This window comes from Eurosta solidaginis, chromosome 5 (assembly GCF_040869045.1).
Source record: "Eurosta solidaginis isolate ZX-2024a chromosome 5, ASM4086904v1, whole genome shotgun sequence".
In the NCBI taxonomy this organism is placed as follows: domain Eukaryota; kingdom Metazoa; phylum Arthropoda; class Insecta; order Diptera; family Tephritidae; genus Eurosta; species Eurosta solidaginis.
This window is the reverse complement of record NC_090323.1, coordinates 253,773,839-253,800,439: the sequence shown is the minus strand read 5'-3', so window position 1 is coordinate 253,800,439 and position 26,601 is coordinate 253,773,839. Positions and strand designations below refer to the sequence as shown.

Genomic DNA, 26,601 nt, shown 5'->3' with positions numbered 1-26,601 from the left:
CGCGCCATGAAATGATTTCATCGGCTAAATAAATTTGTGCCTCGGAAAATTTTAAGAATTTTCACTCTCTAAAACTTTGACTCAGATTTAAGCGCCATGAAAAAACCTACTTCATAGATGTCGTATTCTTATTAAATTTTGAATGGACGTAATTAGTTGATATCCCTATTAGGATGATAAGGCGTATTAGCAATGCCTACTCATTTTTAATAACTGTTCTGCCTAGCTGTCACGGCTGACACATACTTCTTTCTTGAATAATTGCTTAACAGCCTCGAAGAAGTCAAAACTAAATTACTGGATGTACTTGAAACGAGTTTCTAACATTGTATAACAAATATTAAATAAAGGAATGACTTGCAAAATTTAGAATAACAACTTCCAGCTTTTTTTTGGCACGAGTGAGACTGCATTACAAATCGTTCGACAGCTTTTTTAAAACAAGCCATTTCAACTTAATTAAAATCGTTAAATCAGCACTTTACTTTAAGAGTAAAAAAGGTATGAACATTATTAAATTTAATAGTTTTGCGTTGATTAAAGATTTTTACAACATTAGTATGCACATTGTCTCCAGTCTTATAAGCAAAATTATTTCTGCACCAAGGTACTTTCTCATGGAACCTCCCTTAAGATACTTATAAGGACACTGTAACTGAGCTTATTTGAAATTATTTGTTTTGCATTCATCTCTATACTGAATCACGCATTGCCCAAGTACTATGTAGGCGTCTCCCTTTCTATTCTTTTAAGTAACATTTTTTTACAATTCGGGGCACAAGATATCAATAAAAACACTAGGGTGGTGCCAAATACTTAATCAGTTGTTGTGGGCACGAACCAAGAAGTATCGAATTAAAAAGAACTACGTTGGCTGAAAACAAACAATTCGTATTCAGTGTTCGGCATCAAAACTTAAAAAAAGCATATGCTTTAATAAGCTTGTTTAAAAGAAACAAAGGCGTTTCTTTCCCCTATATTTATTTTAATCTGATTTGTGTACAAGCTGTTATGTATTTTAGTAACTTTCTAGTAAGCTTATGACAATGTAACATTAAGACATAACTAAAAAATCCTGCTGATGATGCGATTTGCTTATATTTGAAACCCGTGGAAAACGAAGTTATCTTACTTGTTCATACCCAAAATATATGTGTATACCCAAAATTCAAATATATATGTATAACCTAACCTGAAAGAACATGCCACTTACAGTTGTGGTCAACTAAATAGATCCAACTTACACTTTATTCGTCCCTCTTAACGTTTCATTCTTTTCTCTTAGATAACGAAAAAATTTTCCCCTTTTGTAGAGTTTGTGAGTTGTTGAGTGAGATACCGTTTGATTGAAAATATTTCGATGGTTTTACTTGAACTTAAATAAAAAAAACGTTGGTTAGTGCATTGTTGCTTAGCAAACTAAATAGGTGGAAACTCTCAAAGGCGAATTGCTTCACGTTTAGGTTGCTCCAAAAAGATGGTAGAGAACGCCCTAAAATATTTTAAGAAAAATAAGACAACTGATGCCGTTCCAAGGAAAAAGCGACCACGTAAAACATCGGCATATACTGATCGCAAGATAGTGCGACTGTCAAAATCTGACCCCCGCCTTACTTCCTCTGATATTAACCGAGAAATATCTAAAGAACTCGCAGTTCCAATATCTAGTCGAACGATCCGGCGTCGTTTGGATGAAGCAGGTCTTTTTGGAAGAGTGGCACGTAAGCGCCCTTTAACTACTCCAGCTCAACGAAGAAGGCGAGTAGAGTTTGCGCGCTCACATGCCAACTGGACAGCAAATCAGTGGAAGTTTGTGCTATGGAGCGACGAATCTAAAATAGATAGGATATCTCCCAGTGCAAAACGATATGTTCGGCGGCCCCCACGTTCCCAATTTAACCCCAAGTACACATCAACCGTTGTAAAGCACGGTGGTGAAAAACATAAAAGTTTGGGGATGTTTTTCTTGGAATGGCGTAGGGCCGATCCACAGAATCCGTGAAACTTTGACTGCCCCTCTTTACGTAGAAATACTAAGAGATGTTATGCTGCCTTGGGCCGAAGAAAACATGCCAGTTATTTGGAAATTCCAACAAGATTCAGATCCGAAGCAGACGGCCAGGATAACCAAGCAGTTTTTTGAGGACAATAGCATTAACGTGCTTGAGTGGGCATCAAATAGTGCTGATTTAAACCCCATTGAGCATTTGTATTTGTGGGCGCACTTGAAGAGAGCAGTAAGCCAAGAGAAATGCAAGAATTTAGACGAACTTTTTGAAAAGGTGAAGGAGCATTGGTATGCTATACCTGTGGAAAGATGCCGCTCTTTAATTAATTCCATGCAGCGTAGATGCTGTGAAGTTTTGAAACAACGTGGATTTCCAACGAAATATTAAAAGAAACTTTAAGAATTCTACTTTGGAAAAATGTATTTGTATTGGCTTTATTTAAGAGGCCACTGGAACAGCTTCACTGAAGTGAGATATTGTTGAACTAGTATTTTAATTTGTGTTAGCTTACTCTTGCAAAATAAAAAACGAAAACTAAAACTGAAACTGAAATAGCTATTTAGGCCTGGGAAATTTATAAGTAGGCTTGCTGGCGCTATTTAATTGGCCACATCGGTATACATTTTTTAAGTCTCAATATTTTTTTAAGATCTTATTGAAGAGCTCTATGAATCTACCTTCAAAACATTTAAGTTTTTATTCAAATGTATTTTGTATTTTAGATCAATAACCCGAAAGTTGAAACTTTAAGCCCATTAATTATACTCAGCGTGCTTTACACACAGAGTATATTAACTTTGATTGGATAACGGTTGGTTGTACAGGTATAAAGGAATCGAGATAGATATAGACTTCCATATATCAAAATCATCAGTACCGAAAAAAAATTTGATTGAGCCATGTCCGTCCGTCCGTCTGTCCGTTAGCACGATAACTTGAGTAAATATTGAGATATCTTCACCAAATTTGGTACACGAGCTTATCTGGACCCAGAATAGATTGGTATGAGCGAAATTGGACGATAACCACGCCCACTTTTTATATATATAAAATTTTGGAAAACACAAAAAACCTGATTATTTAGTAAATAACACACCTAGAATGCTAAAATTTGACATGTGGACTGATATTGAGACTCTTGATAAAAATTTAAAATGGGCGTGGCACCGCCCGCTTGTGATAAAATCAATTTTACAAATATTATTAATCATAAATCAAAAATCGTTAAACCTATCGTAACAAAATTCCTCAGAGAGGTTGCCTTTACTATAAGGAATGCTTTGAAGAAAAATTTACGAAATCGGTTAAGGACCACGCCCACTTTACATAAAAGATTTTTTAAATGGTCGTGGACTAATAAAATAAGCTATATCTTTGCAAAAAAGAGCTTTATAACAATGGTATTTCATTTCCCGAGTGGATTTATAACAATAAATAGAAAAAAATTCAAATTTAAAAAAATGGCCGTGGCACCGCCCCTTTTATGACCAAGAAATTTTTTATGTTTCGGGATCCATAACTCGAAGAAATATTGACGGATCTTAATAAAATTGAGTAGACAAATTTTCCCTATTGAGTACACAAATTTTTCCTATATTTCTAGTAAAAATGGACGGGATCGGTTAAAGACCACGGCAACTTAGATATAAAACAAGTTTAAAGGGTTTAAAAGGGTCGTAGACTAGAATAATAAGCTATAACTTAGCAAACAATTGTTTTGAATAAATGATATTTCACTTATCAAGTTTTATTGTAAGAGGAAATGGGGAGAAATTTTTTTTAAACGGGCGGTGCCACGTGTTATGTAGAAAAGTAATTTATCTGAAATGAAATGTGTAATTGAAGCTCACGCTGAGTATATAATGTTCGGTTACACCCGAACTTAGACACTTTTACTTGTTTTAATCTAACAATGTATGTATGTTTTCGTAGGCGGTTTCCGATAAAAATACTTTCTTAGCCGAAGTACCATCTTTCACTCGCATAATATGGCCTAGCCAGTGTAGCCGCTGTGCTTTAACTCGCACAGCTCATCATTAAATCTTTTTCGGTACTCGCCGTCGCACTCGTTTGCAATTAACAACTAAAAATTTGGGACTCAAATACCGACTCTGATCATTATCTTTTGTTAGCCAAGATGCTGCCACGCCTTTTAGACGAAAATGTCAGAAGAACAGTTTGCCCTCGAGAAGTTGCTCATGAAACTGACGATTAATCGGTTCCCCGATCCTTGCTTACGTTTTTCGATTGGACAACGTAACCGAGCAGTTGAACCACATTTCTCACAAACAGCGATCCCGAAAATTAGTACGATTAGGAATTACGCGCTGTCTAGGAAAATAAGGACGCATCCCTACTGGACCACGAGTGGTGTATTGGAGCGTTATACCGGCGTAAAGAAGGTAGATCATGCAGAAAATGAGATCAGTAAACTCCACAGTTAGTGGAAGGTTTCATGAGGCCAGCGCATATATCGATAGACGATTAATAACGATCTTTATGAGTTTAACGAGGATATACATAATATGCACTCACGGAAAGTACTCATTAAGCCTTATTTTTTTATGTTGGGAATAATATTTAAAGAGCTAAAACTATATGGCTCTACAATGACAGCCAATTTTCAAGAAAAGCGTTATCTAGCCCCAAACCTCAAAACTGATTTAGAAATGTTAGTGTGTTCATTCTTCTCTCCGTGCCGGATGCCATGATAGTCCCTATAAATTTGAAGGATTGGCCAGGTTCTTCACCATACAGGCTTCCGTGGCCCATTACCTGCTTTAGTATGAATACAGTATGCATACCACTGCAGTTCTCTGATATACATATACACGTAAATAATACACGTGATAATGCAGTACGCATGGCAAAATTATTTTTATTTACAAACTCATTCATCACGAGAATCATTCATAATCTTAAAGCAATCTTTGACATAAGAATCGAACAAGCGCTGAGCTTGTCAGTGAAAGTAGTTTAACATTTATAAGCTATGTACATATCTTTATAAGGAGTATTATTTTGTAGTCGGGTTGCAAAAAGCGGTAAATTACTAAAAATGCATTTAAAAAACAACACCAACTAAGGAAAGTAAGCAGATTTAAAATGGGAGAGCGCTCGAAAATGGCTAGATTGTGAATGGAGTCTTCAAAAATGTGGTGCTTATAAAACTATTGCTAAAAGAATACAGATGTTCTATGGACATTTTATGGCAGTCGTTAAAGTTTTTTCTTTGCCAAACAACAAAAGATAACCAATATTAACAATTCTTCGTTCACACAAATGCTCTAGCTCTATGGTTGCTTTCTGATTTGCACTATATTTATACGATATTTTTGAATACGGAACTGTTAGTTAGTTGCAGGAACTAACTGCCTACTTCCGTATGAAATATTTTAAAACACACATGGAATGATTTTTGTCATTTCCTTATAATGATACATACATATATATATGTGCATATGTACTTAAGTAAGTAAATTGTATTTATGTAGTTTCTTCTGGATAATAGCAAATATTTCTTTTAAAATTTGGTGCATGCTATTTACTGGCAAATCTTATATTACGTCGGCTTACGTCTCTTACCAAAAACATAATTTTTCAGGATGACAAAACACATTTTGACAGCTATATTGTAAATTGCTAATAATATGAAGTAACCCAATGGGTGATAAAGAATCCCGCTCTGTATTTTTATCAGGTACACTGAAAGAAATGGTGCTAGTAAAATCAACAAATCGGTTCTGTTGTTCTTGACTTAACGGAGATTCGGTGAAATTGTTCGAATTATGGTTAATTCGACCGAGTTCTTTGTCAAACAAACAAATTAGTTTAGTCATTTCAAGAGAAGAGAAATTGTCGCTCTTAACAAAAAATTAACAAAATTCTGAAAAATTGACAGATTCCTGGTCAATCTAACTGATTTTTCTGTTAACACAACGGATCTCACTGATCATTTCCACAGCGATCAACTGTCAATAAATGAGCAAATTTCAAAGAGAATTTTACGCTCACTGCGCTCTCTACTTTGTACTTATGACGATGGTGCCACTTGTTAAAAAAACACCAAAATAAGAAAACCATCAAATCGAAAAAACACAAAATGGGAAAACAACAAAAAACTAGTTTTTCAGTTATCAATACAAAACAAAAAATTGAATTTACTGTGCAAAAATTGTGAGATACCGGGACACCTATCTATCGGGTACAATTTTGCAACTTCTCGTCCAAGCGAAATGCAAAATTGCGCCCTCTTGTTGCAAAAGTTTTGTTTGAACGAACACGAATTTTTCCAAAGTTAGTAACATTTTGTTCAAGTTTTTACGAATTTTCACTCACGCGGACATCCTTTTTTAATGTTGATGTTTCCGACAACATAAAAGTTTGAGTTGTTTTGGAATCGTTTCAACTTAAAGTGTTACGAAAATTAAACTTGCCGAATTATATGTAAAGTTACTCCAGTGGCGAATTACTTTCCTGTGATTTGATTCTTTACTTTTCTATAACTTACAAGTTCTCTTTTTAAAATGTTACGTCAAACACTTATACTAGAAGTTTTGTTCGAAACAATCAAGTGTGGCAACTACATGCGAGAGAAGAAATTGAGAATGAGCTGAGCTGCAACTGAAATAATTGAGAATCAGTTTTCATTTCTATTTGCAAAGCAAAGTTCAAAACTATAAATTAAATAAATTATAAAATATAAAATTAGGTGAAAGTGCGTTTAATAAAACAAAATAATAAAGTGTATAATGTTTAATGTGTGCCAGCATATTTGATGTAGCCCAATTGACGTTCGGTTAGGAAGTGCCACCGTGGTGTGATGGTAGCTTGCTTCGCCTGCCACACCGTATGCCCTAGGTTCGCACCCCGGGCAAAGCAACAACAAAATTTTAAAAATAAGGTTTTTCAATTAGAAGAAAATTTTTCTAAGCGGGGTCGCCCCTCGCCAGTGTTTGGAAAGCGTTCCGAGTGTACTTCTGCCATGAAAAGCTCTCAGTGAAAACTCATCTGCCTTGCAGATGCCGTTCGGAGTCGGCATAAAACATGTAGGTCCCGTCCGGCCAATTTGTAGGGAAAATCAAGAGGAGCACGACGCAAATTGGAAGAGAAAGAAGCTCGGCCTAAAATCTATTCGGAGGTTATCGCGCCTTACATTTATTTACAACTTTTTTTTGTTCATTTGCCTACTAAAACGGTCAATTACGAATCAACGATTTGTGCGCAGTTGATTCAACATCTTCTTGCGATGGATAAAAATTGACAGAAATTTCGATTGAATTGACCCGTATTTCGGTTGATTTTACCAGTCTTTTTCTTTCAGTGTACAGCTTTTTATACCCAGCTGTACTTGTACACAGGGTATTATAACTTTGATTGGATAACGGTTGGTTGTACTGGTATAAAGGAATCGAGATAGATATAGACTTCCATATATCAAAATCATTAGTATCAAAAAACATGTCCGTCCATCCGTCCGTCCGTCTGTCCGTCTGTCCGTTAACACGATAACTTGAGTAAATATTGAGATATCTTCACCAAATTTGGTACACGAGCTTATCTGGACCCAGAATAGATTGGTATTGGTTTGCAAAACACAAAGAACCTAATTATTTTGTAAATAATACACCTAGAATGTATTTGACGTGTGGACTGATATTGAGACTCTTGATAAAAATTTTAATTTTTTTTTTAAATGGGCGTGGCACCGCCCACTTGTGATAAAATCAATTTTACAAATATTAATCATGAATCAAAAACCGTTAAACCTATCGTAACAAAATTCGGCAGAGAGCTTGCCTTTACTATAAGGAATGCTTTGAAGAAAAATTAACGAAATCGGTTAAGGACCACGCCCACTTTTATATAAAAGATTTTTAAAAGGGTCGTGGACGAATAAAATAAGCTATATCTTTGCAAAAAAGAGCTTTATATCAATGGTATTTCATTTCCCAAGTGGATTTATAACAATAAATAGGAAATACTTCAAATTTTACAAAATGGGTGTGGCACCGCCCCTTTTATGACTAAGCAATTTTCTATGTTTCGGGAGCCATAACTCGAAGAAAAATTAACGGATCGTAATAATATTGGGTACACAATTTTTTCCTATAGCAGGAAATATTTCTGGGAAAAATGGACGAGATCGGTTAAAGACCACGCCCACTTTTATATAAGAGATTCTTAAAAGGGTCGTAGACGAAAACAATAAGTTAAACCTTAGCGAAAAAGAGCTTTGTATCAATAGAATTTTACATTCTAAATTGAATTATAACATTAAATTCAAAAACACTAATATTTTTGAAAATGGGTGTGGCACGCCCCTTTTTTGTCTGAGTAATTTTCAATGTTTCGGGAGCCACAACTCGAAGAAAAATTTACATATCGTAACAAAATTGGGTACACATATTTTCCTTATATCAGGAAATATTTCAAGTAAAAATGGATAAGATTGGTTAAGGACCACGCCCACTTATACAAATGACTTTAAAAAGGGTCGTAGGCAAAAATAATAAGTTAAATCTTAGCGAAAATGTGTTTTGTACCAATCGTATTGTAACGAATGTTAGCAGCACTGAGCGATGCTATCGTCTCTAAGCCGATGCTAAGCAGTGACGTGAATGCACATCAATAATTCAATCATTATGTATCTACATAAACGAAACAATAACTGCGTCTGCATATATGTGTACCTTGTACGTATACGAGCAGCGGAGAGTCAATGCACTAACACATGCATATATCTTATCCGAGTTGTCACAAGAGAGGGCAATAATTTGTGCACGTGGTTGTGGCTGGCGATTTTGTAGCCGAAACTAACTAGTAAGTTCTGGAATGGAAAAGCCTAGAAGTATGCAATTAGAAATCAAAAAGTATAAAAGGCGCGACAGTAAAGGCGAGGAGTTTGAGTTTGATTTGACTTGTCAAGCAGTTACGACTAAGACGATATCTAGCGAGCAATAGCAGTATTATTTCGAATAGTGGAGTTTCGTTTGAGCTATCAGTTTGTTTATTAAGCTATTCGTTGCACAATTTGAGTGTTATTGTGAAGTATTTTAATAAAGGCCATTTTTCCATTAGCGATACGAACCTAGCAAAAGGGCAAATAAGAGGATTTGCGGCAAATTCGTTACAGTATTTTGTGCCATTTATAACAGAAATGGGAACAAATTCAAATCATGAAAAATGGGCGTGGCACTGCCCCTTTCTTACAATGCATTTCCCAACGTTTCTGGAGCCATAACTCGACGAAAATTTTTGTGTTTAACAGGAAATATGTATTTTCAGTAAAAATGGACTAAATCGGTTAAATCGCCTTCTTTTATATAAAAGATTTTGTAAAAGTGCGTAGATCCAAGTAATAAGCTATTTCTAGTAAATTTCGTTAATAACCCTGCCCTTTTTTTTTGTAATTGCGGTTTTTAGTACAATGGCACTTGTTTGTTTATGTTTATTGTTTTGTCATATCTTTATTTTAATATAAACAGTAGGGAAATCCCCATACCTGAAGGAAAACTGCATTATTACCCGCTCAAAGTCATTGGTGTTAGCCTCTGTATCCTTTTTGCTTCTTTTAAACGAAAATTAGTTTAGAATAGAACCTATGTATATGCATTATTGCGCAGCCTTGTAACACTATTAAGCACACAAAACAAAGAACAACAGCATATCAAATGTACAGCTGGGCATGTAATGTTCGGTTTCACCCGAACTTAGGCTTCCTTACTTGTTGCTATTCGTATGAAAAATATTATTATATGTTAATAGAGGTTTCGCAGCGCAAAAAAAATAAAATTTTTTTGGATGTAGAGTATATGTTGAACCATGTTTTGAATATGGCGCCTTGTAGTGAGTAATGTGCTAGAGTTCCATTCCGAAGGCTATGATGTTGGCTCTTTAGTAGGTACTAGAAGACCCGACAGACGTTGTGCTACCCTAAATTTGGTCTATCTGCATACATTCTAATAAGCTTTTTCCGTCTAACTCTGCCCTCCTCCCCTCTTCACTTTCTCTTAATCCTTTTATTCACTCCTCCCTCCGTCTTTTTCGCAACATCTATCTCTGTCTTCGTCTCACTCTATCTCCAGAGGGTGGTATGTATTTTATTCCAGTCCCATTCCGAGTCCCAGTCCCACTCCGAGTCTCTATCCCAGTCCTAGTCCTAATCCCAGTCCCAGTCCGTCTCTGGTCTGGTCGAATAGGACGTATGTAAATAGGTATGTGGGTGTTATTAATTCATGTCTTTATTTCGGCTTCGCAAGCATACATATTTATCAGTTTTGCCAGGTTTATGCGACTAAATCGAATATCACAATGAAAATTACTTTAAATTTCTCAGCAACAGCTTTCATTTGATATCCATATTACACACACATTCTAGGGTTTCCGTGTCCACGTTTTGGCCTATATCTCGAGACCCTAGTCACCCAGCGGTATAAAAACTGTACTAAACCACACATCAACAGCTTCAATTTGATATCCATATTGTATAAACACCGTCTGTGGTACACGGTCCCACTTTTTGGCCTATATCTCGAGACCCTAGTCACCCAGCGGTATAAAAACTGTACTAAACCACACATCAACAGCTTCAATTTGATATCCATATTGTATAAACACCGTCTGTGGTACACGGTCCCACTTTTTGGCCTATATCTCGAGACCCTAGTCACCCACGGGTACGAAAAATATCCCGTATCAAAGTACTCATAAACCCATAAATCCCACGATTACCCAGATCCACGTTATGATCTCAAGACCCTATCCAGAACGGGATAAAAAGTATCCTATGTCCGTCTCCTGGTTCTAAGCTACCTTTGCACCAATTTTCAGCCAAATCGTTTCATACGTTCTTGAGTTATAAATAATGTAACTAACACCACTTTATTTTATATACATATTATAAAGTGAACCTGGTCCACATTTTGGAGGATATCGCGCAAACTAAGTTGGATATTGAAATGAAATCAACTCTACAAAAACGTTTCTAAATCTTTGCGGTTTTTTTAGCCTATAACCATGTCGAGCCACCACCAAATCTATGCTCAAAATTTTATCTCAATCCGTTCAGCCGTTCTATATATTAATATAGAGTATCAAAAACTTTAACGGCTTACGGACAGAGAGGTGAGTCTGGCCCAATCAAAATCTCTTTCGGAAAAAGACTCATCGACAATTTATTTACACAAAAATACTTGCATTTCCTCTGTTGATATTTCGTTTTTTAATTAGAGATAGGAAAACAGATTAAAAAAGTCTATAAAAGAACATAATGAAACTTGGACTTCCATTGATTCCATCTGATTTTATAAACACCTATTTCATTAGTGTGGATAAAGGTGGGGACTTGGCAGTCTATACAAATTTCAAGTGCAGATGTAGTTACACGCACGTAATAAAAAACACAACTATTATTGGTATACGTAAGTTATCCGGTTAAAAATAAAATATAAAAAAATATAAATAAGGAGCGATAACCTCCGAAGAGATTTTAGACCGTGCTTCTCTTCCAATTTCGTCGTGTTCCTTTTAATTTTTCGTACAAATTAGCGGACGGAACCTACTTGTTTTATGCCTTGCAGATGTGTTTTCACTCAGAAGCTTTTCATGGTACAAATACACTCGGAGTGCTTGCCAAACACTGCCGAGGAGCGAACCCGCTTAGAAAAAAATAAAAGTAAAATATATAGCTGTGTATAAAAATATATGCTAGTAGATATAGGCTTTTGAACCAGCATTTCATTGCTGATAGAAACATTTTCAAAACGAGAGTGAATACCATTTGAGCCAAGTCTTAAAGCTGGCATTAATGTCATATATGAAAGGACAGGCATTACTGAACCATCTAAAACTCACTTTAGTAAAAATTGCTGATGTAGGAAATTAAATGTAAACCCACGGTTACCCAAATGTGATCCCAATGATTCCTAGATGTTAACTTGAGATCGATTGAACATCAACATTAAGCTCTATAGTTAATTCCAGGTATTCAAGAGGTTCGGTAGAATTTCGGTGCTGTCGAGTCTTGGGCAACCATTGACAATGCCAAGTCCATTTTAAAATAATGTTATTAATTTTGTTTCTTGAGTAAAAATATGAATTTTACAAATTTCGATACTTACCTTTTTTCAATGCCAATCTATTCTGATATTGACCTCAACTTCAAAACTGTATACTATATACATATACCTCGAAAGTTGAAGAAATATTTTTTCAGTCTTTGGTGGATAAACGAAATCTGCTCTGTAGTTTAACCGAAGTTAAAATTTGGCTAGAGTTTAAGCAAACTTAGTTTAAGTTTAGCCTAATCAACTACTGAAAAACCTGCACAAGACTGGTACAGAAAGTTCTGCGCTTTCAATAAATATGTTATTTTTGAAAAGTCAAACTTTCTACAATGAGAAAAGTTAATACGAACATTAGAACGAATAATTCCAATGTTAATTACAAAAAGTTGGCGAACATCACAGGGTTATCCTATGACACTGCCCGAAGAACGTTTTTGCGCTCAACAAAGGTGGCTCAGTGATCACAAACCAAGAAGCCAAAAGGGATGAGTAAACGCCCAGTTGGAGAGTATTGTTCTATCCCTAAGTAGGAAACACCGATCAACGTCAAAATAATTTTTAAGCATATTGTGACGAATATTCACCCCTATTCTGCATTTCGACTTGGATTGGAATTTTTTCGATTTAGCAAATTTTGTATTCTGTGTTCCAATCTCTTTCGATCCAACTTCGAATCGTTCGATTTTGCGTATTCTGCATTTCGATCGTAGTTCCGTTTTTCCAAGTTGCAAATTAGTTGGCGGAAAAATGTTTTCTTTTTATTTTTTTATTAATTTATAACATAATTTTAACAAAAAAGTAAGTAAAACTTGTCAAGAAACGTAGAAGGCTTGATGATGATTTGCCCCGCAAAAGTATCTAACACATACTTGACAGCATCCTTATTAAGTCGAAAGTTTTTTTTTTGAGCCTAAATAAGAAAATAAGTCATTAAACTTTACCACTTTTAACTTAAATTTGTTACAATTTGTCACTCATCTGAAATGGATTACACAAATCTCGCAATATTTCCCTTTCCATTCTCGCCTGGCCATTTTCGTATGCGTTGCTTTCCAACTCCACAAATAATGCCGCGGCTATTGATTCCATTATAATAGACAGCTATAATTTGTGTCTGTTCGTTGGGTCCAGTTATATGCCAAAGCAAGCTGCCGGAGTAGAGGAAGTTGAAGCGAAAACGTAAACAATCCTTGCGGAAAGAATAAATAAATCTTCATAAAGTATTTTAGGCCAGTGCAATGAAATTAGCATCCATAAAATTCAGAAAATGTCAACTATATTCGTGCAGGAATCCGTTTTAACATAACTTGGTGGCCACGGCAGGGAATTGGCCAAAAGAATGACAAAAACGCACTTACAATTATGAAAGCACTTCACTCAAAAAAAATTAACACGGCGGCAATATATTCTATTGCTTTTTTTTTCTAAAAAATGGCGTGGATAATAAAATATAAACGTTTTTCAGTGTTTTTTTTTTAATTTTCTTTAATTTATTTTGTTCCAATGTTCACACATTCCGTACAAACAGCTGATTTCGAAAAATCATTTGCTCTTCCTCTTCTCGTTACGATTCCATCCTAATGCAGAATAACCAACTTCGATTAAAGCGGAGCGTAGAACGGGAACGTAATCGAAATGCAGAATAGGGGTGATTAGCATCACTAAGTGATGTTTGTACTTGTTTTTTATATACTTGTAACTTTATGTTATAGCAATCACATATCAGTTTGTTAAATATGTCAGATATTTTGTGAAAATTATTTTAATTGTTTTCTGAACTTTGTATCGAACACAATTATAACTAAATAAATTTCACTGCGATTATATATAATTACAAAAGGTTATGGGCGATAGCAAGAAAGACTCTTCTCATGGAATTTTGCAATTTCATGGTAAAAATTTTGAAAACTGGAGTTTTCGCGTGCAACTACATTTAGATGCACTGGACCTTCTTGAAGTCATAAAGGAGGCTCCTCCGGCAGAGCAGTTCAGCAAAAAGGACAAGAAAGCGAAATCAGTTTTGGTCAGCTTAATTGCTGTTGAATACCTGGAGTATGTTCGAGAGAAGGAAACATCCAAAGAGATGTGGGCAGCGTTGGAATGCACTTTTGCGAAGAAGTCTGTTTCGAGTCAGACATAGGTACGTAAACAGTTAGCCAATTTAAAAATGAAGAAAAGTGATGTTTTACGCAAACATTTTCTGGTTTTTGATGAGCTTATACGTAAACTCAAATCGTCCGGAGCAACTGTTACAGAGAATGATGTTGTTGCGCAATTATTTGCAACCTTACCCGAGGTTTATGATCCTGTTGTTACAGCTCTTGAGAATATGAGCGAAGCAGAACTTAATGTTGATCTGGTGAAGCAGCGGCTTTTAGCAGAGGAAGCTAAACGTATAGATCGGGAAGATGGGCAATGTGATGTTGATAAAGTTACAGCATTTTCTGGAGAATATATTAAAACCCGATTAAATAATAAAACGTTCCGAGTTATGTTTATGTAATTTAATAAAAGTAATTGAATTTGACATTTATGTTTAAAGAAAGAATAGAAAATAGAAATTCATATGCCGATTGTCGTGAGCTTCTGCACGCTCGCACGTCTGCACTCTTCGAATGTTCACCCGTAACTAACTGTCTTTGACAGCTCGGCCTTTCCTGACATTCGTCCTCCTAGGACGTCTCATCCTCGGTACTTTCGTTTGCTTCATTATAGTCGCCTTCGAGATCTGGACTTAAACGGCACCATGGTTTCATATGGTCGCTGGAGACTACATTACAGTATCTTCGTTGTGTACGTGGTGCGTCGGGTAGATCTTCCACAACGTATCGATCATGAACTAGCTGTTTTGTGACAATATAAGGCCCCTTGAATTTCGGATCGAGTTTGTGTGTGTCACCTGTTGCGGTTGGTACATGGTCAATAACGACCAATTGTCCTTCGTTGTATACTGGTGGACTCTGATGCTTTTGGTCGTATCTTTGCTTCCATTTTTGCCTCTCGTTGCTGATATTCTGTATGGCGTTCTGTAGCTTCTCCTGTTTGTCGTCGTCATCTGACATGGATATTTCGTCGCTTAGTGCTTGTATTAGTCGATTATCGCTGACGCATCGTAAATCGAAATTGAACACAAGTTCGTTGGGACTTATCTTTGTTGTGCTATTGTTTTGCGAGTTAATGCACCACTGGATGTTGGAAAGGGTGCTGTCCCAATCTTTGGTGGTCTTTGTTGAGCATCGAATTGCTGATAATATGGTGCGGTTGACGCGCTCTGCCTGGCCGTTTGCTCGGGGCGTTCGTACAGCTGTTTTGACGTGCTGAATCCCAAAGCGTGTCATAAAGGATTCGAATTCCTTTGATGTAAAGGCAGTTCCTCGGTCAGTGGTAATCCGTAAAGGCTGCCCGAAAATTGCCATAACTTCTTGCAGCATTGATAGGACTGGTGTCGTCTTTGTGTTACGTACCGCTTTCAATATCGTGTATTTGGTGAAACCACAAACTAAAACAATGACGTATTGGTTTCCTCGTTTGCTTTTGGTGAACGGTCCGAGATGATCCATATACATTGCTCGAAATGGAATTGGTAGAACTTCGGTGAGATGCATTTGACTTTCCAGTTTGCCTCCTTTAATCTTATTTAAACAGCATTCGGGACAAGCTGCGATATAAGACTTTACGTATCGCCTCATTTGCCTAAACCAAAAATACTTTTGCAGACGTTGTAATGTTTTCTCGACTCCAAAGTGGCCAGCGTCGTCATGACAAGATTTGGTGACACGCCACCTGATAGCCTGAGGAATAACTAGTCGTCGCTCATCTTGGACAATTCGATATAATCGACCGTTGTGAATGATGAAGTCATCCCGGAACTGAGATGCTCCATCGCCGTTTGTTTTTAAAGCTGTAACAATAGTTTTCACATGTTCATCCTGCATCTGCATTGTATAAATCCAGTCGTCGCTGTTTTCACTGGTTATAGCTAGAACTCTTTCAGCTACAGTCTCCGGCTCAGATGGAGGTAGGGTAGGCGAACGGCTTAAGCAGTCGACGTGCTGCATCTTCGAGCCTTGACGATGCCTACACTCAATTTCGTATTCTTGTAGGCGTAGCCACCATCTGGCTATACGTGGTGGTAATTTCGACGTTGCTTTTGTTGTCACGATCGCATTGCAGTCCGTAACTACGGTGAACTTCGTGCCTAATAGATACATTCGGAATCTGTCTAGTGTTTCCACTATGGCTAGGACTTCTAATTCATGGCTTGCATAGCGTGACTCTGCATCATTGCACTGACGGCTATAAAACGACACTGGTTTAAGACCATCAGCTTCCTCCTGCAGCAATATGCCTGACAAACCAAGGTGGCTGGCGTCCGTATGCACCTCATGTGATTTACTTGGATCGTACAAGACTAGTACTGGCTTAGACGTGATTGCTTGCTTTAGCTGGTCAAACGCTCTGTCTTGTTCTTCTGACCAAATGAAGGCTGCGTCTTTCTTTAACAGCTTTGTTAGTGGTGCTGCGATGTGGCTATGCTTCTCTACAAACTTTCTGAAGAATCCGGTCAGTCCCAGAAACTGACGTACTTCTACGACATTCGATGGTTTGGGAAAATCGCTGATGCATTTCGTCTTGCCATCACCTGGACTTATGCCGGTGTCACCTACATTGTGACCTAGAAATTTGACGGTCTCGCAAAGGAAGTTACATTTGGAAGGTCTGAGTGTGAGACCACATTGACGTATCGCCTCCAAGACTTCTTTTAGCACGATCTTACCTTCGTCCACTGTTGGTGTTGCTATTATCATCTCATCGACGTAGCTGATGACTCGGTCTCGATTACATAATTTTGACGTTACTTTGGTGATCATTTCCTGGAAGTACATTGGGGCATTGACTAATCCGAATGGCATGACATTATATTCGAATAATCCATCATGAGTAAGGAAGGCAGTATATTTCTTGCTGCTTTCATCCATCGGAATCTGGTAATAGCCAGAGGTCCTGTCCAATGTAGTGAAGAATTTCCCTCCAGCTAACTTAAAGAGTTGCTCTTCGACCACAGGCATTGGGAAGTTCTTACGTTCAGTGACGGCGTTCAGTGCCCTGTAATCGATGCACATTCGGCTCTCTCCGCTGGCTTTGCGTACTAAAAGTGCCGATGCAGCGTGTGGTGATGTACTTGGACGGATTATATCGTTGACCAATAAGTTGTTTAAAATTGACGTTAATTCTCGTTGTTGCGATAGTGGAACCTGATATCGTTTTCCGACTATTGGTCCCGACTGTGTCACTTTAATTTCCATAGTGGTAGTGTTACATCTTCCCAACGTTGACACATCTTCCGCAAAGCAATCTTCATACTCATGTAACATGGACTTTACATCGTTACGTTGTGTATCATTCAGCTGATCGTTGATTTTAAACATGTTCGATTTGACTTGTAACTGTAAAGACCCATTGTCGATGATCAGCCGTTTGTTGGCTCCGCACAAAATATCTCGTCCAAGTAGTAGGTCATACCCAAGTGTATTGCCCGGTACTACGTATAAGTTTGCGTGGACATTTTCGTTATTGATCATTAACTTTACGTCGGCCTTTCGTGTAGATTCCACAGTTGAACCTCCGAAACCTTTAAAGCGCTTATATGCAGGGATGCATTGCATCGTTGGTATTACTTGTTCGCTTATTAGTGAGTGGTCGCTGCCTGTATCGACCAATGCGTCGTAAGATTTACCATCAATTGTGACGTGTTGAATTATAGGTGGCACTTGCGAAGGTTTTTTCGACTCCACAATTTCTGCTACGTTTGGCTTGGTGTTTACTCGACATTCCTTGCTGTCATGGCCCACTTTCGAGCACTTAGAACAGCGTTGTTTCTTTTGTGGTTGCGGACATTTAACAGCGATATGTCCATGTTCATTGCAGTTGAAGCACTTCACTGATCTTTGCGATTGTTCAGAGCGTCCCCTGCGCATGTTAGTGCTAAACGTTGACGTTGGGTTTGGCTGTATCGAATTTGTTGACTGTACCGTTTGTAAGTTTTCTAGTGACTGTAGCAGCTCATTGCTGGTATTTAGATTCATTGCTAATAGCGTACGTGTTGTTTGTGGATCGCTTATACCATTGATCGTATAAAAGTTTATAGATGCGTCATCTAAATTACCCCGTCTTCCGAGCGTTAACATCTCGTAGTAATATTCAATCAATGTCTCGCCAGATTTTCGCTTGCGTCGGCCAAGTTCCCTGTGAATTTCCGCAGAATTTACTACACACGGAAAATCTTTCAATAGCATACTCACCAAATCAGTCCAAGACTGGAACACCGGTTGAGCATCCAGCCAGCTTTTTGCTACGCCTACGAGCTTTTGTTGTGCCGCAAAAAGTAGCAAATTGTCACTCCATAAGTATGTTCGTTGCAGCTGCTCAGCCTTCGTTACAAATTGTTGTGCAGTGATTAATTTCTTCAACGGGTTAAACTCTGGTAAGATTCCAACAATGTCTTGTATTTTGTACGTGGATGCCTGCTGTGTGGTCGATTGTACATTGGATTCTCGTACTGTTTCTTGGGATGTAACAGGTTCAACGGATGGTCGTGATGCATTTTGCGTTTGCAATGACCTTGTTAATTCCGTGATCATATCCCTCAACTCACTGATTGGTCTTTCCCAAGGTTCTTCCTGATCGATCTCATTGGCATCAATTTCATCAGAATCAAAATGTTGAATTAATGCCGCAACTTTGTGTGCTTTATTGCCTGTCGCTGAAATATTTGCGTTTCGCAATAGTTTATTTATTTGTGCCACGGTTAAAGATTCTATTTTTATTTGCATGGTGACTTTTGCTTCAGTTTTTTCCCTTTATTTTACAAGCCGTTGCTTAAGCAATTAACTTTTGCTTCCTTTCGTCGCCGTTGCTTGCCAAAAACTGTCCGTTCTTGTCGCTGTCTGCTTGCCACTCCAGTATTTTTCCACTTCGACCCCAAGCAAGCATGCCAACAACAACTTTCGTTTGTTTTCCCGTTAGGCAGAACAATTCTGCGTAGCGTCTGCTGCCGTTGTCCAATTCCTGTAAAGCTAGATCGCTGCGCCGTCTCTGCGTTAGCGTTGATTTGCGCCGTTTAAAACGTTGAGTAGTGTTTATGTGTATGTTCGCTTTACTGCTTCGTTTGCACCCGTAACGTTGATTGTCGTTGGCCTGTACACACATATACACATGTGACGTTGCTGCCTTGCCTTTAGCAGACTTAATTCGCTGAATTTTGCACTGTCTTTCGCTACAACAATAACGTTGCTGTTTGCTGTGAAAGACTAGCCGTTGCCAGTGCCGTTTGAAATATTTTCCGTTGAGCCAAGTACGTTGCTCCTTTTGTTAAGCTTTTCGTTTTAAGTATTTCGTTTGAGCAGAGAACGTTGCTCTATTTTGGTACATACATCTGTACGCGTTGAGGAGAAACTTCGTTTTTGTACATTCGATAGGTAGACATATATGTATGTACGTATGTCTAAAATATTTTGTAGGCCCGCGCGAATCCTACTTCTGAACTATTAAAACCCGATTAAATAATAAAACGTTCCGAGTTATGTTTATGTAATTTAATAAAAGTAATTGAATTTGACATTTATGTTTAAAGAAAGAATAGAAAATAGAAATTCATATGCCGATTGTCGTGAGCTTCTGCACGCTCGCACGTCTGCACTCTTCGAATGTTCACCCGTAACTAACTGTCTTTGACAAATATAAGAAATTCACTGGGGTTTGCCATAGATGCAAGAAGCGGGGCCATATGAAAAAGGACTGCCGTGTTAAATTGCCGCAAAGCAAAGCAAGCGCGGGCGAATGGGTCACGCAAGTGATAGTTCAGTTCAAGGTCTTGTTCAAAATCAAATGGTTCGTGGCTTGGAAACATATATGCCAGTTGGTTTCTGTGATGTATGTATTCAAGGAAAGCAGTGCCGAAGTCCATTTAACGGTAGTCGTCCAACATCATCACGTTTGCTAGAAAGAATTCATACAGATATATGTGGTCCTTTTGATCCGATGACATGGGATGGGTACAAATATTTTGTAAGTTTCATAGACGATTTTAGTCATTTCGCGGTTATATATATTTAATTAAAAAGAAATCGGAAGTTTATGAAAAGCTAGTTGAGTACGAAGCTATGGTATCGTCAATGCATAATATCTCTATTGCAATGATAACTGTCGACCAAGGGCGTGAGTATATGTCTAAACAAGCTATATCGTTCTTGATACAGAAGGGTATTCAAATTCAATGCACTAAAGCTTATTCGCCACAGCAAAATGGGGTCGCTGAACGATTCAATAGAACACTTGTTGAAAGAATAAGGGCCATGCTACTCGAAAGCGGTATTCCAAAGATGTTTTGGGGCGAAGCAGCGCTTGCCGCAAATTATATTCTAAATAGAAATCCTTGTCGAAGTCTTAATTTAAAAAAAACCCCCAGCTGAATTATGGTATAATCAAAAGCCTGATGTATCCAAACTAAGGGTTTTCGGTTGCAAGGCATTTGCATGGATCCCTCAACAAAAACGGAAGAAACTCGATGTTAAATCCATTGAGGTTGCTATGATGGGGTATGCTCCTAACGGTTATAGACTGTGGGATATAAATAAAGAAAAAATTGTAATAGCAAGGGACGTTCGTTTTAACGAACTCGTGTATACATTCAAACTACCAAACAAATCATCTGATGAGGTCAGGAACTATTTGCTCATTGACGTACGTCATCAGCAAGAGGGGGAGGAAAGTGAAATTTATGCTGATTCCTCTCCTGACAAAATTAACGAAAATCACGATAGAGATGACGGGAGTGGCTGTCCTGAAGATGATGTGGAAGATTCTGATGTTGGTGAATCTTCTTATGATAGTGAAAATGGTATTTCCAATATTCAAGAAGACGAATCACAACCTCGCCGAAGTGAGAGAATCAAAAATAGATTTATGCAATACATTTATGGGTATTCAGCAATTTTGGATGCACCATGTGAACCACTTACATACGCAGATATCGAAAATAGGTCTGACAAAGAATTGTGGATGAAGGCTATCAATGAAGAACTAAACTCAATGAACGAAAACCGTGTTTGGGAATTAGTTCCACATCCACCTAATGTTAAGTTACTAAAATCAAAATGGATCTTTCGTGTGAAGGAGGATGCTGATGGAAATCCAGTGAGTCACAAAGCGAGATTGGTTGCGAAAGGTTTCTTACAGAAGGCTGGTGTTGATTACGAGGAAACCTACGCTCCTGTGGCAAAGTTGACAACTGTCCGCATTGTGTTGGCGATCAGTGTGCAAAAGGGTTACTATTTACACCAACTAGATGTAAAAACAGCATTTTTGTACGGCACTTTAAAAGAAGACATTTTTATGGCAGTTCCCGAAGGTTTGGAAGCATCGGAGGGATTGGTATGTAAACTTCGAAAATCGCTTTATGGTTTAAAGCAAAGTCCTAAATGTTGGAATGAGAAATTTAATTCATTTTTGTTGGCAAATTGTTTCGAACGTTCTAAGCATGATTACTGTTTGTATTTTAAAATTTCTGCTACTAACGTATTATATCTAATTTTATATGTTGATGACATACTCATTTCTGGAAGTAATTTGGAAGTAATTGAACAATTGAAAAAAGAGCTTGGCAAAATTTTTAAGATGTCTGATTGTGGTCCCTTGCGATACTATCTTGGGACAAAAATTTATTATGAGCAGAAGAGCGGTGTTCTCAAGATGAGTCAAAGAAGCCATATTGATAGAATATTGGAAAAATTTGGAATGCCAGATTGTAATCCTGCAAAAACACCAATGGAGAAAGGTTTGCAGATGTCGCTAGATAATGGAAAACGAACTGAAAACCCATATCATGAACTCTTAGGCAGTTTAATGTATCTGATATTAAGTGTACGTCCAGACATATGCTATCATGCAGGTTACATGGGTAGATTCCAACAACAACCTAGTGAAACCCATTGGCAGACATTGAAACGAATTGTCAGATATCTCAAGGGAACAAAAAACTTAGACTTGGTTTACAAGAAAGCTAATTGTTCAGAACTTACAGGCTATGCAGATGCTGATTGGGCATCAGACACATTAGACAGAAAATCAGTAAGTGGTTTTGTATTTTTCGTATATGGCTGTCCGATATCTTGGGGAAGCCGAAAGCAAGCAATAGTTGCAACATCATCAAGTGAAGCTGAATACATTGCCTTAAGTCAAGCAATTGCGGAAGGGTTATGGATTCGAGGTGTTTTGATCGATTTAAATATTATAACTGCGCAATCACCAGTACTGATGTGTGAAGATAACGATGGCGATGGCTAAAAATTCAGAAAGTAAAACATCAAAGCATATTGACATAAAACATCATTTCATTCGTGACCACATTACCAAAGGAAATGTCAAATTAGAATATATTAACACTCAAAATCAAATAGCTGATGTATTTACGAAGTCTTTAGATTACAGAAGATTTCACAATTGTGTAAAAGTCTAAACTTATGTGATTGAGAGGGGGTGTTGTTTGTACTTGTTTTTTATATACTTGTAACTTTATGTTATAGCAATCACATATCACGAAATAGTTATACCTGTATAAGGCTGGTAAACAAGCATGAAGTTCACGAAATTACTAGACCTTAGCAGAAATGGTTGAACGAGGAAACCGAGAGTATAAAAGCAGCGCAAGCTGAGGCATGATTAAGCAGTTTGATTTAAACACGTAATTAGTTGTGAAGTCAGAGATATTGTGAAGTACTCTCAAAGTAGTCTAATAAAGACCATTTTGCATTACTGAATATTGGAGTTACTTATTCAACAGTTTAGCGATTCGAACGTTAGCAGAAGGTTTCAAATAAGCGGAATTTCACTAAATTCGTTACAATATAATTTTATAATGACCTGACGTGAATACCCCAAATTGAAATTTCAAAAATTTTATAAAGGTTGATTATGTACGAACTGACTATATGCTATAAGAAATAAGATATTTGATATCATGCATATTCCAAATAGATATTGCATGAAAGTTCTTGTCTTTTACATTCGAAACGAGAAATTTAGTTTAAATGATCGCTTTCTGGATAATCGATAATATCTTGCACACAGTTTCAATTAAAATATTGCATTCGATTTGATACTAGTTTATACCAGAAATCAAAATGTTTACAGTCATACCTAAATTATCCGAAGCAAAATAACTTTTTAATTGTTTAGCTTACGTCGAAACGAGCACTCTAATTAATCTTCAAATGTGGAATGCTAAATTTAATTATAATGATAACAAATGAGATTTTGTATGTGACGATATGACGTAGGTAAAACTTGGTTATTCCGTAAATGTGTGATGCCAGCCAGTCCCCCTTTTATATTAACCCACCATTGCCTTCTTACACTTTTCTGCGGTGTTCACTGATGATTCGCGCAAAGGCCAAGGGCAATAAATGAATTTATCGCACACGAACTTAACAATAAAGATGTGGCAAATATTCGCATTCGCAAAAGCGAATGATTCGCAACATGTCGATATTCGCATTCATATCAAAATACACGTTTTTATATCGTCGGTACAATGCCAAAGTCACGAATGTGCCATTTTTGTTTTAACGAAATATTATATATGTCAAATTTTGCAAAGCCAAAACAACAAATGTGCATTTTTTTGAAAAAAAAATATTTAAAAATCATTTTTCAATTAACATTAGTGGTTTACAAAAGTTAACCTTCCAATAGTGGTTGAAAAATATAAAATTAAATCTCTGGTTAAACCAGAAAACGCTGCACTCGCAATTTAAAAAAAATGTGGACCTTCGAAAGGTTTCATTCAAGCCACGTCGTTTTTACTTAATTGGCGCTTAACCGTTTCAAGGGTTATGATCGCCCAACAACGCACACCAATCGCTTCTTCTTTAAGTTAACTGGCGCCAATGTTGATGCATACAGCTCGTACAGCTCATCATTAAATCTTCTTCGGTACTCGCCGTCGCCAACGGGTAGAGATCCGCAAATCTTTCGAAGAACTTTTCTCTCGAAAACTCCCAGTGCCGCTTCATCTGATGTTGTCATGGTCCATGCTAGCATTCATTGGCAATAGTAATTCTTTTCAGAGCTGATGTTATTTGTGTTAATTCTGGTTCCCGGATAAACGAAGTCTTTTACTATTTCGAAATTATGGCTGCCAACATTGGCATGGATACCAATGCGCAAGCGGTGAGGTCCCGCTGAAAAATTGCAAAGCTTTATTTGTGGCTGCTGCCTTGCTATAGAGAATACTTAGGGTGCTTGCTCACCACACTGAGCGTCCTATATTCGGGTGCGGTGGCTGGTAAGACAATTTTCCAAAAGCGCCTCGAGGCTGTAGTCGGGAAATCCTATCAGCACATTTCCTAAATAAAATGTAGCGCATCATGGATAGGTAGATACGTATAATGTCGGCGACCCAAGTAGCCAGGAAGCTATTTGCAGATTTATTTTGCTTTTCAAAAAGTAACTTTCTAGGGTTCGTAGGCGTCTTCTAACTAGAACCCGGAATTTACAAAGAAAACTCTCCGCAGTCTCTCAGATAGTTACAGCTTCTGCAGTAGTCCTTATACCGAATACCCTTCCTTTCCGCTTGCATTCCTATAATCCAATAACCGGTGCAGGACGTTATAAGTTTTTGGGTGTCGACTCTAGATATATTCAGGAGGTTTCTTATACGTTTCTCGTTAAAGTTTGACCTGGGGCCCTTGCAAGCTTGCGTAATCGGGAGGAATTCTGTCTAAAACACACTACAATATAAGGGAAGCTTAAATGCAATCTCTATATAGACCGAGTAGATTACAGCCCCCTGAGTCCACCTTAGAGTTGTCAGTGTCTTCGAATCATTCTTACGTGAATGTATAGTAATAAATCTGCCCTCCATCTTTAGCTTTCGATGACATGAATATGCCCGCCTAAAGTGGATTGAGGATGCTGGTACACTCATGCTGAGCTTCTTTGCAGCATGTAGATCCTCATTGCCGATGTACAGAGTATATGCAAGTCTATCGAAAGTAGCTTTAAATTTGGATTGAAAGCCGCAATGGGGCGATAATCTCCGATGGTGCTAACACACTAATCGCGCTGAACTTTCTGTAGGCTGGGGAAATTTCTCTCCACCACACTATAGAGCCGTACATCATCACCGGTCGCATTATTACCTTATACAGCCATAGCACCATCTTTTTTCGGGATTATCCACTTCATGTAGCACAGTTTCTGTGGACTTCCTCCCGTATACTCATTTTGTTCTGTAGGCAAGGCAACATAGTGGAGACAACACAATCTCGCCCAGGGAGACCAGATTGTCTGTACATTAGACGGAAGTTTTGTTTTTACAGAGCCTATCACTGAGTATCCTGTCGAATTTGTTTTCTGTGCGGTTGATTTACTTTCCTCTGTTGTTGTTGTTGTTGTTGTAGCAGTGCTTCGCCCACCCAATAGGTGCGATCGATCACAAATTGTCATCAATATCCTCTAACGGGAGTCCAAGGAAACTTGCTGTTTCAACAGGGGTGGACCATAATGAAAGGGGTGTTAGAGGCGTTGGTTCCACATTACAATTAAGGAGATGGTTGGTGTCAAGTGGGGACACATTGCAAGCGGGGCATACATTTTGTGTGTCGGGGTTGATTATGGATAGGTAAGAGTTTAGCCTGTTACAGTATCCAGAACGAAGTTGAGCTAGAGTGACTCGTGTTTCTCTGGGGAGTATGCGTTCCTCTTCCCCAACTTTTGGGTACTGTTCTTTGAGTACTGGATTCACCGGGCAATTCCTGGCATAAAGGTCCGGCGCCTGTTTGTGGAGCTCACTTAGGACCTGCTTGTGTTATTTTGCTTCATACGGCTGAGTTCTCAGGTGCCGTATTTCCTCATAATGCTTACGGAGATTACTCCTTAAGCCCCTAGGCGGTGTTGGCTCATCAATCAGATGTCTGTTGGGATGCCCAGGTTTCTGTGTATTCAACTGAAACTGTTTGGTTAGCATCTCATTTCTCTCCCTGATGGGGAGTATTCTCGCCTTATTATGTAGATGGTGTTCTGGGGGCACAAGGATACAGCCCGTGGCGGTTCTGAGAGCAGTTTTTTGGCAGGCCTGTAGCTTCTTCCAGTGAATAACCCCATCTAATTTACTTTCCTCTCGCATCCTATAATAAAAATAATCGTATATTGATCTTATAGAGAAAGTTTTGTCAAAGCCTCGCAGTTCCTTGCAGAGATTCTGGTAGTCAGTTGCACATTACAAAGAGGCAAACAAAACATATGTTGTCTGTAGATTTAACTATAGATACCTGTCAGTTCTTTGCAGAGACTCTGGTAGTCAGTTGCACATTACAAAGAGGCAAACAAAACATATGTTGTCTGTAGATTTAACTATAGATACATATCTTTTCGACATTTTACGACGGGCTGAACTCGAGTCTTGTTAGGTCCATTTAGCTTCTGACCGCATACAATTTTAAAAAAGCATCTATTTTAACAATTTT

At 37.8% G+C, this 26,601-nt stretch overlaps 1 protein-coding gene across 1 annotated transcript in view; it reads left to right on the top strand.

Moving 5' to 3' along the window:
* cue (Protein cueball) overlaps nucleotides 1-26,601 on the top strand; it is a 72,685-nt gene that overhangs the window by 30,232 nt on the left and 15,852 nt on the right. The gene's annotated exons all lie outside the window — the stretch shown is intronic.